Here is a 17,517-nt window from a genome sequence, read left to right on the forward strand (position 1 = left end):
TTTGGCAATGATTTGCTAGCACAGCTGCACTGACTTGAACAGTGAAGTGCCCCTTGGCTCAGGAAGGCCATCATGCTGTGGATTGGAAGGGAGTAGAAACTGTTGGTCTGTTCTCGGAGCTCTAGTTTGGGAGGGAGGGAAAGTTGTACACCTTTTCCTGGTAGATCTTTGCACATCTATGTGGTCTGTGCTGTCACAGATGTGTCTGAATGCTAGGTCATTAGGGAGTAGTACTCTTAGGAGGCGTGGCCTTGTTGGAGGTAGTGTGTCACTGCGGGTGGGCTTTGAGGTTTCAAATGCTCAAGCTAGCCCAGCGTCTCTTGCTACTTGTAATCTGGATATAGAACTTTCCATTCCTTCTCTGGCACCATGTCTGCCTGCTGCCTTCATGCTGCCATGCTTCCAGCCAAGATGACAATGGACAAAACTTTGTACCTGTCTGTATAGGCCAACACTAATTACATATTTCCTTACAACTGTTGCCATGGTCATGGTGTCTCTTCACAGCTGTAGAACCCTAAGAAGTAAGACAGAAGCAAAGCTTACAGTTCCTGTTCCTTTTAGGAACAGCTTTAATTGGCTAGCTACTAGAACAGTATGGTATCCATTTGAAAGCGCTTACAGCTGCATTCTTGATTCTCAGCATGTTTGCTTGCTTGCTTTATTCTGTCTGTCTGCTGTCTTGTCTTTCTTGTTATCTTTTATGAGTGGACTTATTTCTCTAATTGCTTTCTCTATACGTTTGTCATTGTATAGAAGGCTACTGAGTTTTGTATGTTAATTTCCTATCCTGTCACTTCGATGACAGTGCATATCAGTCTTAGAGTTTTTGGAAGGATCTTCATGGTCTCATATCTAGAATCAAATCTGTGAATAAGGATACTTAGCTTCTTCCTTTCCTCTTTGCAGCCATTTTGTTTCCTTTATTCCATTTGGTCTTCAGCTCTGGATTTTGGCCCTGCCCCCATGAGGCTTACTTCACCCTATGTTATTTGTTGCTTTCTGATTTTTGGCTTCCCCTGGATTATTCCCTGGAGACTCTGGCTGGCCAGGCCTTAGTGTTACCATCTGGGTCCTTCGAAAATTAGTATTTTATTTTTTTTAATGGACAAGATGTAGAAGAGAGAGGTCAAGATGTATTTTAAGGTATAATGTCAAAGCTTGATACTGACAATGGATGTAATCGCATGTGCAGCACATGGTGTTGTGTGCCATTACAAACACTGCTGATTTCATTGACTTTCTCATCAAAAAAAAAAAAAAAAAATGGGAGCTAGGGAAATGGCTCATTGGGTAAGAGCACTTGCTATGCAAGCATGAAGACCTGGACTCAAGAAAAAATATGAATAAAAGAACATATCTCTGATCTCTCCTCCTCCCCCCCCCTCCCCAACAAGTAGCTGGGAAAAAAAAATGAAAGTACCCAGGTAAAACTGAGCATGGTGTTGGATGCCTGTAATCCTGCCATTCTTGGGGTTGAGATAGGATTTCTGGGGCTTGCTGGCCAGCCAGCCTACTTCCAAAATGGTGGCCTTCATGTCTAATGAGAGAACCTCTTTAGGAGAGTAAGGCTGAGAGTGGTAGAGAAGGACACCCAATGACTTTCTGTGTACATCCAAACACGTGATACACTGTGCACACATGCCATACACCATACTAATGCAAGTTAATGAATGCAGTTCGAAGAAAGACATGGATTCACACAGTAGTAGAAATAATGGCATTGAGTTCTAAGTACCAAACTTTAAAATTTTCAACATTAAAAATGAGCAATTAAAACATCAGGGGCCATGAAAACTAATAGTTAAGAAGTGGGGCTGGAGTGATAGCGCAGCAGTTAGGAGCACATCCTGCGCTTCTCATGGACCTGAGTTTTGTGAGCTGTAGTGCTCAGCACCCATGTCAGGCAGCTCACAACCACCTGTAACCCCAACTCTAGGGGCTCTGACACCTGGCCTCCAGGGACAGATACACACACATCCACTCACCCATTCACACAGACATGTTTATGTATGTTTTCACACATACATAAAAAATCTCAAAAACATCTATGAAAAAGAACAAATTGGAATTTCTTATGTTTACAATAAGCACTCAGAAGGTTTAATGAGAGAATTTTTTTGTGCACCATCTTGTTAGAGTAAAACAATGTGAACAGTGAAGTTCCTCACTTGACTCTTCATGGCAGGTCAGATGCTTTTCCTCAGCTGCATCCCATTAGCTTTCAAGGCATCTTCCAAAGCCTAATCCTGAGAAGAAAGTTCCAGTCCTTTCAGTAGGCCCAGTAGGATGTGGTAGACAGAGGGCTTATAGGCCCAGAGAATCATCCAGCACACTCAGTGGTGTTGCTGGCACCTTTCCTGGCAGGTTCCTGGAGAACCTCTGAAACAATACCAGTGTTCCATGTCATAATTGTGGGCATTCGTAAACCAATGGACCAATGGGTTATCGAGTGAGTGGCATTATAAAATGAGTGTCTTTCATACTGGGTCTCACTGTGTGATGCCTGGGTTTACCTCAGGAGCCTGAGTCCACACTCATAAAAGATGCAGGCATCTAGAACAGTAAAGTTTATTTTCTTGATACTTGGTCTCAGGAATTAAATTATACCAACAGAAAATAAAGCAAGACAGATGGAGAAAACATGAAGCAAACTAAATGGCCAATAAGTCAAAATCAGTTGGTATTCTACATAGGAGCAGTATAGCAATTATTTGAACTTGGAATTATAAAAATGCTATTGCAACATCAGCCTAAATAAAGTAATAAAGTGTATGTCTTAACAAAACATAAACACACGTTCACATTTTATTAGGCATGTTTGAGAGAAAAAAAACTAAAAATATATTCCTTGTTCTGTAGCACAATCATTTGTAAGGTGACAAATCTTCACCTTCATCTATAGACTCAGCAAAATGCTAATTTAATTCTTTAAAATAGACCACCTATTCTTAACCTTGAAGAGATGGCATAAGACTAGAAAAACCCTTCAAGAATATGTACATCTGGTTTTAAGAACTTATAAAGGTACAGTAATTCTTTGAGTGTATGATTGAAAGGCATACATTGATCAGTGGAACAGAACAGAGGGCCGCAAAACTGACCTACCTAATCATGTCAACTAACTGTCAAAGGCATACAGCCAAAGAAATGCAAACAGTCTTCCACAGATGACTACTACATAGCAACTGTGGAAAAAGCAAATGCAAAAGGAACCCAAATGGGTAAGACACAGACAGCATACCTAAAAAGCCCAGAGGTAGAGTTCTCATGGGCCAAGTTGTAGAAAACAATCTATGCAGTGCTGTGTTCTTATCAAAAGGATGGCTCACACCTAGAAAAACACACAGTAAAATGATCTATGGACACTGGGAGTTGCTCTACTGTGGACCAAAACCTGAGTGATGCAGAGCAACGATCCTTGCCTAGTACCGCTAGAGCAGCGGTTCTCAACCTTCCTGATGCTGTGACCCTTTAATACAGTTCTTCATGTTGTGGTGACCCCCAACCATAAAATTTTCGCTGCTATGTCATGCCTGTAATTTTGCTACTGTTATGAGTCATAATGTATGATATACAGGATATTTGATATGCGACCCCTGTGAAAAAATCATTTGACTCCCCCCACCCCATAAAGGGTCGAGACCCACAGGTTGAGAGCCACCGCTCTAACAGGAGCACAGACCTGTTGCTACTTAAACACCCATGGACTTGGGAATCAAGGCAAGAGCCTAAAGGTCACAAACGAATCCTACAACCTGAGGAAGAGACAGCTATTGGACTACCAGGAATTCTGGGCAGTTCAGTTTTTATTAGCATACAAGAGGCTCCTGGGGCCTGAATGCTTTCAAGGATTCAGAATAGTTTAATTCAAAACTGTATGGTTTTGCATTCTACCAAAAGAGCTGTCAGACTAACCAAAACTTGCTGCAAAAGCCCTTGCTTGCAACTAAAAGTAGAGACCGGTGACTGCCATATCACTAACATTTCAGTTCTAGGGTTCTAGTTAGAAGAATTTGGTTCATATTAATAAAGCTTCTACACTGCCTACCATACACCATAGTTAGATGCCCTTTTTATAGATAAGTCACACACCCCATCCCCAACAAGGTCTGGAATTCTGTAGGTAGACCAACATTCAGATGGACTCTGGAGGTGATCAATGAAGCCTACTGCCTCTACATAGCTTGGGTGTTCACTCATCTAACAAAAACCAATGGTCCAAGAGAACAAGCCAGCGATTCTAAGTCTCTGGAGATTGACATGCAATGAATTTATTTCATACTTTGAGTTGGTGTTCTATATGGAGAGTCATGATAGATTGTTTCAGGTTTAATGCATGAGTTTGTTAAGAATATAGTAACCAAAGCTTTTTAAAAAGAAGGAAGAAAGGTAGAAAGGAAGAAGAAAAAGAGAGAGAGACAGGAGAGAGAGAGAGGGAACATTGGATCTGGCCACTTATATATCTGTATGGTTTACAGGAAAGTGAGACCAAGAGGCCAAAGAACAAAGCTTTAAATTTACTGAGGCACAGACTGCCGGTCTGTATCTGAGAAAAGGGAGAACAGTGCTCCCAAAAGGGAGTTTGGATTTTTATAGGATGGCTTAAGTTGGGTGGGATAGTGGTGGGAGAGTATTAGGGTGGGAAGGGAACTGCTGCAACCAAAAGAAATGTTCTAAACAAATTTTAGGAGGAGACCTTTGGTCGTTGAGATAATAGGGTGTGTGGGAGTTAGGGTAACAGAATGCAGTGGTGGCCTTGGGTCAGATCCCTGAGACATACAGAACTTGTAGCTTTTATTTCTCTCAAGGTCCTCATTCCTGTGTGCAAGGGACTTGGGTCAGCCTAATAAAATCATCCAGCTGAAATGGCTGGAGACGCCCAGTGAAAAATCACATAGAGCCCCTGATAGATTAAGAGAGCCTCGGGCAAAGCATTTTTCCCTCAGGTGAGACTCCCAAATAGCCGTTCCAGCACAGGCTTTTTTATATTATGGGATTAACGTAACTGAATATTAAAGGTTAGGGAAGGTGCCATGGAGTCCTGAGAACAGTTTAGCTTCTAGCTATACTCAAGCGCACAGGGCTTTTTACTCAAACAATTTGCCCTCCTTGAGTTTTCAAACGTGTACAGTCGTGGTTTGAATAGGCATGCCCCCTCACCATAGACTCATGTGTCTGAATACTTGGTCATAAGGTGTGGCACTATTAGGAGGTGTGGCCTGATTGGAGTAGCTGTGGCTTTGTTGGAGGAAGTGGGTCACTGAGGGCAGACTTTGGGGTCTAAGAAGCTCAAGTCTGGCCGGTGTGTCTCAGCCTCCTGCTTCTGCTTTCGGATGGAGATGTCCAAGTCTCAGCTCTTTCTCCAGCACGATGTCTTCCGTGCTTTCTGCCTTAATGATAATGGACTAAACCTGTGAAACTACAAGCCACAATTAAATGTTTTCCGTTATAAGAGTTGCCATGGTCATGATGTCTCTTTACAGCAATAGGACCCTAACTGAGACAACAGTGTATTTATTCTGAGGTTGTTTTGCTATTCTCCTTTCTTCTTGTCTCAGTGTTGGGGACCAACGTATCCCTAGAAATGAAGTCTTAGAGGACATTTTGAAACAAACGTGATTGATTTTGAAATGGGAGGGTTTGCAGGCTGGATTTATGTCACCTTGATGCAAAGTATAGTTACCTGAGAGGAGAAAAACCTTGATTGAAAAAATGCCTTCATAAGATGGAGTTGTAGTTCAGCCTGTAGAGCACATTCTTAGTTAGTGATTGATGGGGCAAAGCCATTGTCAATGGGGCTATCCCTGAGGTGGTGGTCCTGGGTTCTACAAGAAAGCAGACTGTGAAGTCACCACCTTCTGTAGCCAGGTGGGACTTCCAGTGGAGGGAGGGAGACACCAACCCCGTGAAAAATACTTGCTACTCTTGCAGAGGACCCAGATTTCATCCCCAGCTCCCACATGGTGGCTCACAACTGCCTGCAACTCTAGCTCCAGAGGATCTAATGAATTCTTTTGGTGCCTATGGGCACTGCACACATGGTACACAGACATACATGTTGATAAAACACCCATACACATAAAATAAAAATAAGGCCTTTAAAAAAGAAATTCAGTAAGAACTAGACATTTTTTGAGATTAAAAAAAAAGTGACAAAACTTTAACTAGACTAACTTTCAAGAAAGGGGCCAAAAGCTGGATATGTAAAAGCCATATGCCTGTAATCCCAGCACTCGGGAGGCAGAGGCAGGTGGATCTATGTGAGTTCGAGGCTAGCTTGGTCTACAAAATGACTCCAGGACAACAAAAGTTACACAGAAAAACAAAAGAGAGAGATGGAGAGAGAGAGAAAGAGAGAAGGGATAAAATTAATCAAATCCTTTTTGAAGTTTTCCCCATCCATGGCAAGATTTTCTTTAATTACTGATTGATTAGCATAGAAACAACAGGCTTCTCCCAAAGGCCTACACAGTCTCCCCTGTTTTATGAAAAGTAAGTCTAAGCCCCTATATTTTGTTGGGCCACTTCCACAAAGCGATCTAACTGTCGTTTTAATTCAGAAATGGAATCTTCTGATGCAGTGGTTCTCAACCCCTGGCTCACAGCCTCTTTGGGAGTCAAATGACCCTTTCACAGGGGTCACCTAACGCCATCAGAAAACACGAATATTTACATTACGATTCAAAACAGTAACAAATCTACAGTTATGAAGTAGCAACAAAAATAATTTTATGGTTGGGGGTCACCACAACCTGAGGAACTGTATTAAAGGGTCACAGCATGAGGAAGGTTGAGACCCTCTGGGCTAATGGCTCTAGGTCCTGATCAACCTGTCTGCTTAGTTTCTTAAAGTTTCTATCGCCCGTGATAAAGGCTGATATCTATATGGCTATTCAACTGACTCTGCTGGCTCCAACCAGGAGTGGGATGAGGACAGGCAAGACTCTTCTTTTCCCTCTGTAGTCTAGAGTCCACATTGGATCTATTCTCCCCTTTTCTCCGTTACACAGGTGTACTTGTGACAGGATGTGTATTAAGGCACATGAAAGGGGTTTCTCAGTTTAGACAGCACCAGAAGAGGCACCTTTAGGCAAACCACTGAACATGCCCACCAAGTACCAAACCAAGGGTTTGGTAATATTACTGTTGTTCAGACGCGCTATCCTGCAATGTGGAACAGCAGGCATCCCAACAAAAGTTAATGCCTAGCTTAAAAGTTTCAGCCCCTTCCTATGCATCTCTCTTTCTCTCTCTCTCTCTCTCTCTCTCTCTCTCTCTCTCTCTCTCTCTCTCTCTTTCTATTTTTGGTTTTTTTAAGACAGGGTTTTCTCTGTGTAGCCTTGGCTGTCCTGGACTTAGTCTGTAGACCAGGCTGGCCTCGAATTTACAGTGATCAGCCTGCCTCTGCTTCCCTGAGTGCTGAGATTACAGGCATGCACCACCACACCTAGCTCTTTATAAGTCTTCTAATGTTAATTTGGGCGCTTCCCAGTTTCTGGCCGGGAATGATTAAGAGGTGGACTTGGTCAAGAGTGAAAAATAGAAATGGGGATCCCTCAGCTTCCTGGAGAGTGGGAGGCAGGATTCTGCCCCAAGTTGTGTTGAGATACATTATTTGGAGGGGAGAGTTGGTCAGGGCTTTGACATGGGTAGGTCTTTGTTAGGACTCTAAGGTCTGAGGACCTGCCAGGGAGGGTTACTTCTAGACAGTAGACCTATCCCAAGGTCCCTTCCTGTGACATAGAGTCTGATTCCCCAGGTTCTCCCTGTTTCCCATAGGCCAGAATCTTTCTCAAAAAATTTCTAGACCTTTAATTTTATGGCCATTGGATTACATTTTCCTATTGTGCATTCCTTGAGAGGGACTTTCTCTCTCTATATATATATTTATCCTTGTGTTTCCAGGGAGCCTTTGTTTCACAATCCCATTCTTTGCAGTGGAAACTCCCTTGCTCTTAGCAACTAGGGGTCCAGCCACAGGTCATATGTAGAACTGCAAACTCTGTATTCCTATCTCAAAAGACAAACATCCACATCTACCCTTTCTCCAGTACAACAGACACTTAATGGGGACATCTGTGAGCAAAGGTCCAAGTGGATTGTGGGTTACAGGTCTCTAGTCATGATGGCTAACACGTCCCCTTTATCTGTCTTCCTCAGTTCCCAGATCCAGGACTGAAGGCAGTGGGAGCTGGACCATGATTCTATGTCTGCTCATACCCATAGGGCAAAACACAGACTCAGGAGGAGGCCAAAAGAAATTAAGTAGAAGGGTCTGAGACCAATGAAACCTTAATTTTAATGGGTCCATAGTCCGGGAGACTGTCCATTTGTCATCGTCTTCCGTTGCTTTCACTTTCTTAACCTGGGTTTGATGGATCCATGGTATAATGCCAGCTACCTATATAACTGTAAGAGTGATAATCACCTTGTAGGGTAACTTTCAAGTTGGTTCCAGAGCCCCTTTGGCTACCTGCTTAACCTAGATTGTACCACTGGGCTAGAACAAGAGGAAACTGATGGAGGTCTTGGAGGTCAACTGGGTCTCCAATGGATAGCCTTTATGCAGGACTGGAGAGCCTGCAGTGACTTGAGAAAGGAATGGCAGAGAATTTTGCCAACTTCTGATCTCTGACCTGGGGAAATAGTTGGGGAGTCTTCCAAACATGGCCTTATAGGGGTAAATCCCTCCCTATTTGAGGTACAGTGGGCCTAAAGCAAAGCGAAAGGGAAAAGTCTATTCACCCTTTGCCAGACTCTAATGAGAGTTTTGTTAGGATTTCTTTTAACAACCTGTTCATTCTTCCTGCACAGAACTCAGGTCTATGTGCACAGCGGAGTTTCCAACCAATGCTTAAAGCTTTAGCTATTAACTGAGAGGTTTTAGCTATGAAAGTTAGGTCATTGTTGGACCCCACCACTAGGGAGAGGCCAAAATTGAGGGAACAGTTCCTGGAAGAGCTTTTTAGCTACTATTTGAGCAGTTTTAATCCTGGTGGGTAATACTTCTATCCATCCAGAAAAGCTATATATAAAAACCAGCAAGTACTTGTTAATAGGTTTTTCTACCAACATAATAAGCCAATTCAAGCCAAATTCAACGTATAAAAGCAGGCTTATTTGGGAACCACTCCTAGGTGAGTTCACCAGTCTCAGAGAACATGCCAGGGAAGTCATGCCCAGGCTATGGCAGGAAAGCTTTTATGGATTGTAGGCAAAGGAAAATGATGTGTCAGCCACAAGCTGGGCTTGTGCCCAAGTATGGTCACTTAGGCATGGTTTTGGGTGGCTGGTGACCTCAGAAGAGATGGTTGTGACAGCTGTCAGGAATGTGAAACTGGAATTTTGGCACCTTTTCTTTGTTATGAGGGACTATCTAAGCGGGCAGGGTTAGAGAAAGGAGGAGGAAGTGAATTTACTGGACCCTGGCTGTGGGGGAAAGTGGGAGTGTTGTAAGGTAATGATGGGCTTGAGACTGTGGTGATGGATTTCAGAGACAGGAAGCTGCCTTCTGGAAGGGAAGGAAGAGAGGTCCTTAAGGTGAAGTAGGACCAGATGGTGGTAGCAATCACTGGGGTGAAGATATTCTATACTTGGAGGTCCAGCGGATCCAGTGGAGTAGGGACAGAGCAGTCTGGGGTAGGGATCTGTGAGGCAGCTATGGGAAGAAGAATGTAGGAGTCAATAGAAATTCTGGAGAAAGGATGGGCCCAAAGAGGCTGAGGATATTACAGCCAAGTAAATGCACCGGGAGATGGGCATGGCCAGAAAAGAGTGTGAGAAAGAACCATTTTGCAAGAATGCAGGGGAGTGGCAGGGTCTTAGATGGAAAGGAGGGGGGTCCATCCAACCCTGTGAGAGAAATTGGTGATGCGGCCATGAGACCTGAATGAGGTGTTCATCAGGAAGGTGACAGACTTACCCACTACTTGGAACAATTACCCTGGGCTTGGCAAGGGTGAGGGGAGTCTCTGAGTCTGGGGCCACAGTCTACTGCCAGGCCAAGACACTTGAAGACTGGAAGGGTCTGAGGTACCTTCACTAGTAGGGCTGGGCCGCCATAGTGTGGCACAGAAAATGAGCCCACATGAGGGGCACTTCAACTTCTAGTGGCCAGGCTGTTGGCAGGTAGGGCATGGCTTCCTGGGCTGCTAAGGGTTGGGCACCTGTGAGGCCAGTGACTTTCCTAGCCACATTTGAAACAGGCCCTGGGTGGACTTAGGCTGGACCTTAGCAGGAAGAGGCCTGGCAGATCTCCTTTGTTTCCTCTCTGGGTATGCTGTCAGCCTCAGAATATCTACAAAGGCTTGGGCCTGGAGCATAGTCTTCATTGTAGCTGAGCCTGTCAGGAAGCCTCCTCTCAAGGGCATTAAAGATCTTAATGGCTATTTTCACTAATCCTTTACAGGGGTTTGGGGCCCATTCTCAGCTTGTTTTAGTCCCCCCCTCCCCGAGTATCTGGCAATGGCTGAGAAATAAAATGGATAGCCAGGACTGTGGCTCTTGCTGGGGAGGCTGGGTCAAGGCGGGTTTATTGAATCATGGTCTCTTATAATCGATTTAGAAAAATTTTCATCAGCATTTCACTGAGCTTATTAAAGTTAATAACCTTGTTTGAGACCATTTCCATACCCTTTAGGAGGTAATGGACCTTGAGGTCCTTCTGGCAGCCATTTTGACCATGCTGATAATCCCAACTGGGCTCTGTAGCCTGCAGCACTGTGTCACCCACAGAGACTGTATATCCACTAGGCAGGTCTGGTCTGCATTCTGCCTGTATCCATCCCCATTTCTTGGGAGTGAGAGTGGAAGCCTGGATGACGTGGCACCAAATGTTTGTTTGTTGTTGCTGCTGGCCTGCCTTCCTGATTGGGTAGGAAGGTGTTCCAAAAACCCACAGCTCTGAGGGCTGGGAATGTATCCCAGCTCTGAGGCAGGACAGTGTCCCAAGGGTATACTGAGACACAGGAGCCCAGGAACCACACAGCTCTGAGAGGAGGCTTCCTTAGCAGACACAATGCAGCTTCCAGGGTGGGGGTGGGGTGCCCCAATCTTTGATAAGCTGGGGAGCCTAGAAGCCTGAGTTCTGCTCCTTCTATGTTTCTTCTTTATTCTCTTCTTCTGATGAGAAAGTCACAGCAGGCAGTAAATCTCTTAAAGGATATTTATTGGAGGGATGAATCCAGGAGTGGCTGCCTCTGCTTTCAGGAGAAGGCAGCAGGGAACTGGGCAGACAGCCTTTAAATAGGATTTCTTAGTAGGCAGAGCTTTCTAGGGCAGGGATTTCTAGAGTGTAAATTGGTGGGATTCAGTTCCTGTGCTTAGGGAACTCAGGGATTGGTGGGACTTCATGTTCAGGGATTGGCAGGTTCTCCTGCTCAGGGATTGGCTAGTTTTAGTCAGAAGCTCGGGAAATGGTTAGTTTTCTTGTTCAGGGACTGGGGTTTTTGTCCAGACTTTTCACTTCAAATTAGCATAATGTAGGATGAGTCCTTCTGAGAAGCTGGAAATGACCATTACAGAGGTCTGCAGGAGGGAGGACCTGGGCTGCTGGAGCTTCCTCAGGCAGGGGTCTGGCCACTTTTCTGCCTTGAGGGGTTATGAAGTATGCAAAGAGTCCAAAATTTACAAAGAGTCCACTATGAAGGCGGTAGGCTGAAGCAGGAAAGTTTGCTGTCATCATGGACAGCTCCCATGGCAGCGGCAGGAGGCATTCTGGGGCAGGAAAGGCATTGGTGCTCATAGCGGTAGGCTGAGGCGGGAAGGGTCACCATGGACAGCTCCTCTGGTCTCCACAGTCCCAGGGCAGGAAGGAGGACTGGCAGCGAGCCGCTTGAAATTTGAGTGGCCCACTGCTCAAGGGCTAGACATAACTCTTTGGGGGAGGGAGGATGCAGTGTCTCCCCCGCCCCCCGCGCGGCTTGGAGGAGGCAGAATACCACAGGGCTGTGAGGACTACCACAGCTTGGAGAAAACAGCGGGCCACCACAGCTTGGGGCGGATCATTATCACTGGCCCAGGCGTGGCTTGAGGTACTATCTCCACTGTGGCCACTTTGATCTGGTGGCAGCTGTAGCGGGCAGATAGCTGAGGCTCTTGGCTCTCTTGGCTGCAGCAGCAATGAAAGCCCTAAACTGAGACAATCCCAATTTGAATAAATTTTGCAGAATGCACCCCGTTGGCGTCTGAGGATACAGTTTAGGCCCAGCAGTGCCCATTTTACCAGTCTTTGCTGGAGACTGAAGTCTAGGGCACATCGCCCCGTGCAATAGCCTGGGGGTGGGGTAGCCTTGGAGAAGACATCTTTCAATTCCACGAGACTCCCTTGAACAGAGACCATCTCTGCTCCAGAATGGACTTGTGCTGGTGCTGTGGCAACTCTTGCCAGGGAGTCCGATAGATCCTGGACCTGGAAGAAGTGCCCAGTACTTCTTAGGCGGTGGCTGAGAGGGGCAGCTTACCTGGAGTTAAATGTCAATGGATCAGATGAAGAGAAAGATAGAGGGAGAGGAGCAGGGGACAAAGAGGACCCACCTGGGTTTTGGCACCAAGATAATAGGTTTCTCCACCAATGTAATAAGCCAATTCAAGCCAAATTAACAGTATAAAATTTTTACTTGGGAACCACTCCCATGTGAGTTAATCAGTCTTAGAAAATGAGACCAGAGAAGTCATGCCCATGCTATGGCACGAAAGTTTTTATGGAAAATGATGTGTCAGGAACAAGCTGGGCTTGTGCCCAAGTATGGTTACTTAAGTGGGGATTTGGGTGTCTGGAGATTTCAGGGGAGGTGGTTGTGACAGCTCTCAGGGATTTGGAACTGGGCTTTTGGTACCTTTTCTTTGTTCTGGGGGTTTCTTAGCTGGCAGGTTTGGAAAGAGGAGGAGGATCAGAATTTACTGGGCCACTAGGGGTAGCATGGGGGGCCCAAGCTGGAGGATCCAACCGAACACTTGTATCCTCTCTTGGCAGGACAGATATCAGTGAAATCAGTTTCTCAGAATTTTCTGGGGTGTAGGTCTTTGGTCATTCAGATCCCTTTGTAGGTAAGGGCTCTCTGTTTTGAATTCACTTGAACACAAACCTGGCATCTGGCTAAGACATCCCACGTCAGGCTGTCCTGTCTAGGTATAACATACCTTGGTTTGAGCAGCTCTGAAAGTTTTGTGGACTCCAGGTGAGTAGCCTGGTGAAGGTTAGTTATCAGTCCTGCCAGTTATTTCTGGGAGGGTGACCTTTCCCTCTGCCCTGTGGTTTTGTGCTGTCTCTTTCTTCTTTTGCATCCTCCATTTCCTCTTGGTTGTACCATTGAGTCTCAGCAACACCAGGGCAGGGTATATCAGCTGAATATCAATAGGCTCCCATTGGTCTTCGGGCAGCTTGTCTGGCAGTCAGGTCAGTGGCCTCTTCCTGTAGAAGAGTCATTTCTTGATGTCCTTGGCAGTGGAGGATAGAAACTTGTAGGGAAAGCCAAAAAGGCTCCGGGAGAGCCAAGGTTTCCTCTTTGTTTATAATGTCTTTCCTCAAGTCGTGAGAGGCCCTTTTTCTCTGTAGATCATGCTGTCTGTGGACATGCACAGCAGCAAAAGCACAGTGACTGTCCATGGATATGCTGCTAGACTTTCCTTTTCCCCATCTGCGAGCCTGAGTTAGAGTGGTCAGTTCTGCTGTCTTGGCTGAAGTACCTGGCCATGATGCTTGAGCCTGAATCTTTTCAGTTTTTAATTAAGTAACTACTGCAGCCCTCTGCATCCCTAGTTCCATCTTTAATGAAGCTGCTACCATCCGTGTAGAGCACTGCATCAGGATCTTTCCAGGGGATGTCTATTAGCTCTGAATGGGTCCCCTGGACCCCCATAGTTACCCTGAGACAGTCATCATGAGTCCCTGCAGGTCATCATCTGGCAAAATGATAGCAGGACTGATGGTAGGTTTTTCAAACTGGACTCAAGGGTGGACCAGGAGTAGGACCTGGCATTTGGTCACGCGGGCACTAAATAAGCAGGGAGGTCTGGTGTTTCTCAGAGGAAACCTGAACTGTGTGGGTACTGTGAGGATAAATAAGATCCTGAGCCAGCGTTAACTTGTGTGCTTCTTTCACTAGAGTAGTGGCACCAAGCTCTTAGACAGGTGGGCCATCCTTTGGCTGCAGGGTCCAATTATTTTAACAGGTATGTCCCAGGTCATTTCCATGTCCCACCACCAGAGGTGGCAGACCAGGCGACCCTCACTGAGAGGAATTTAGATAGATGTGTCCAAGGGGCCTGGACTGCTGCAAGTGCTGACATATTCTCTACTGGAGTCCTGGAACATCACAAGTTGTACACCCCCTAAGAAGAAGTCCCCCTGACATGGTCCATGGTCTGTGTGGAGACCTTGGGTTGGTCAAACTGGTGAGGGTCCCAAAAGGATCTTGGCAGGACCTCCAAATGTGAACTAAAGACCCAAAGATCACACATGACCAAAGTCTAAATTGAGAGTCTTCATTGAGAGGAACACACTTCACAGAGCAACCTTGAATGTATTTTACAGGGAGTATTTAAAGACAAAAATCACAGACTACATCCTCGTTGACAGTTGCAGGGGGAAATAAAGCAAGCAAGCAGTTTAACAGAAGCCAAAGATAATATATAGTTATCCGGGGCATTTTGATGCTGAGTTTCTAAGGCAGGGTTGCACACTTTCCCATGGTATTTTTCATGGCAGAGTAAAAAAAATGTGTGTGTGTGTGGGGGGGTGGTCAGTTTCAGGTTAAACCAATGATGGCTCCAGCTGAGACAAGATGGAGGAAACTTTGCCCTTCCAAATAACTCGTGAGTAGAAAGTAACAGACTAGTAACAAGTAAGATTGAATAATAGTATAACAACAACAACAACAATAATAAATCATCTCCCATTAAAGAAAAACCCAGAATCTGAGGTTTTCACAGTGATTTCTATCAAGTACTTAAAGAATTTATTCCAATCATTCTTAAACTCTTAAAAATAAAGAGCAAGAAACACTGATACAAAGGGTTGGAGAGATGGCTCAGTTGTTAAGAATACTGGCTGCTCTTGCAGAGGCTTTCAGCCACCACATGGTGCTAACAGCCAAATATTATTCCAATATCTGAAATCTGATGCCTAACAGAGAAAGTGGTATAAAAGGAGAAAGACATGGCTACCCTTAAAGTATGGGGAAGATTTTTACTGTATATATAAGGGAGAAAGCAGGCAGAGGTAAGAGTCCAGGCTGAACATGCCTGGTAAACCATTCAGAGTGGCTGACCAAGAGCCCCACTCCCTCCAAGGGAGGGAGTTAAAAAGTCAAGAGACCGATGTAGTCAAAACCGCTGAGTTATATAGGGATCAGGCTGGGGGAAGGGAAGGAGAAGCCAGACTCTGGAAGGGAGAGGTTTAGGGTAGAGGGCGGAGTTAGAAGTGTGTGGGAGGAGCCACAGGTACTTAGTGAGCTGAGAGAGCTGGTCAGCATCTGCTCTGATACGTTAGTAGGCACTTCAGTTAGCTCTTTATCCCGGGTTTCTGAGACCTAACAATACCCTCTTTTGATCTAGTGTCCAGGCCAAAAGGTGGTGCAGAGACACACATGCAGACAAAACACACATACACATGAATAAATTTATAAAAAGAAACACTAATTTTACAAAAACCAGCAATATCCTCCTATCAAAGCCAAAAAAAGGACAGCACAAGAAATAAAATAGAAGCCAACATTTCCAATGAACTTGCATACAAAAATCCTAAACATGGTAAAGTTTATTCAACAGAACATTAGAAGGATCATCAACTAAGGGTTACTGTGATGGCTCAGCAGGGAAAGGTACTTCTGCCAACCCTGACAATTTGAGCTCAATTCCCCCAAGAGATTGAGACTGAATAAGATTTGAGACTGAACTTATACAGATAAAAAGATGTAATGGAACTCAATATATGGCTTATTAGTCGAGAGCACTTACTGCTCGAACAAAGCTGGGATAATTTTGTTGATCAAGAACATTTCAATTGCTATATTCAACAGCAGGCAAAAATTCTCATTCATTTTCAGTTTCAGGTTGAAAAGGGCTAGGGCAGGGCTGGCTAGGGCTGTTGCCAGTCACTGAAAAGGATGCCAGGAAGTCAGTTTTATCCTGAGTTTGACTTTGGGTAAGAATGCAGGCAAAATCATAGTGAAAAGAATATTGTATGATATAATGAAATTTTATATAGACTTATGTATTTAAAAATTTTAAGTGCTCTAAAGATGTGCTACCAAGACTGAATGAAACATGGTATTCTTAATATAAAACATACCTTTCAAAAAAAGCAAAAGGTCAAAAGCATAATGGAAATGGTATTGGTATCACTGTAGAAACACTCTAAGATTTTAAAGTGTCGTTATTTATGTGTCTATGCTTGAGTATGTATGCATTTTTAAAGTACAGAAATTAAAAAAGAATACCTAAAGCTTGTAAAATATATATAGTGAAAACAGAATTATATTTTATTTTATATATATATTAAAATGAACTTGGGCTGATAGTAGTTATCCAAATTAGAAAGCACACATACAGTACCACTTCCTGGTTAAAGTGGACAGCAGACCACATTTGTTGAAGGTAGACAAGATATCTTCTCAGCCTTTGGGAGGAATCCTGCTAGAATCTGGTATAATGTGAGATACATGAAATGTAGATCCACATATCAAACCATAGCCTAACGAAAGTGGAGGCCCCTTGACACGTGCGTAGAAGTCAGCACACCATGAGATAGCTGGCGCAGCAGCGTATGTCACCATCTCCAGAGAGGGGTGTGCTGTGAAACGGTAACACATTCATGCTGACCGCAGTGAACTTCAGGAACCCTTATGAAATATGTTAAAAACATATAGCCCACTAGCCTGTACAATTTAAAAGAAAAAGAAACCTGTAGATGCATATGACTGACTAAAATTAAACCAAGATGAAATAAGACATTTAAACATATCTATTTCAGTGGACACTCCACATGTCTTTCAGTCACTTGTTTTCACACTAAGGTATTGTTTCAGGCATAATAATTTCATCTTGCCTGCATCAGAAACAAAAAATATCTTACAAATACCAAAAATGTGAAAAGAATTTCCATGCCTGTTGGGCACATTATACATGTCTTCAGATTTCTCTTCTAATGAGAAGTTGAAAAATATATGGTTGGTTCTTGATGTCACAAACTTTCCTCTAATTTTTTTTTTTTGAGAAAAACATTTCCCCAAATCATTCTAGGTTTTTTGCAGAAGGTATAGAAGTATTTTGTCAAGATCATTCCCAATAATGAAAGATAGCTAACAGACACAAATCCTGCTCTTTTGATTAATTATCATTATTCAAGTCCTAAAAGGACCGTTGGTGTACTTTTTAAAAACTTTTATTTACATTTCTTACATCTCTTTCTCCCTGCTTCACCCCAATCCCTTCCAACACCCTAACACCAGATAGGAGAGAGAAAGGATTAGTAGAAGGGGCTCAGTTGTCTTAGCTGCTTCCTGCTGGTTAGGG

This window comes from Meriones unguiculatus, chromosome 2 (assembly GCF_030254825.1).
Source record: "Meriones unguiculatus strain TT.TT164.6M chromosome 2, Bangor_MerUng_6.1, whole genome shotgun sequence".
In the NCBI taxonomy this organism is placed as follows: Eukaryota; Metazoa; Chordata; class Mammalia; order Rodentia; family Muridae; genus Meriones; species Meriones unguiculatus.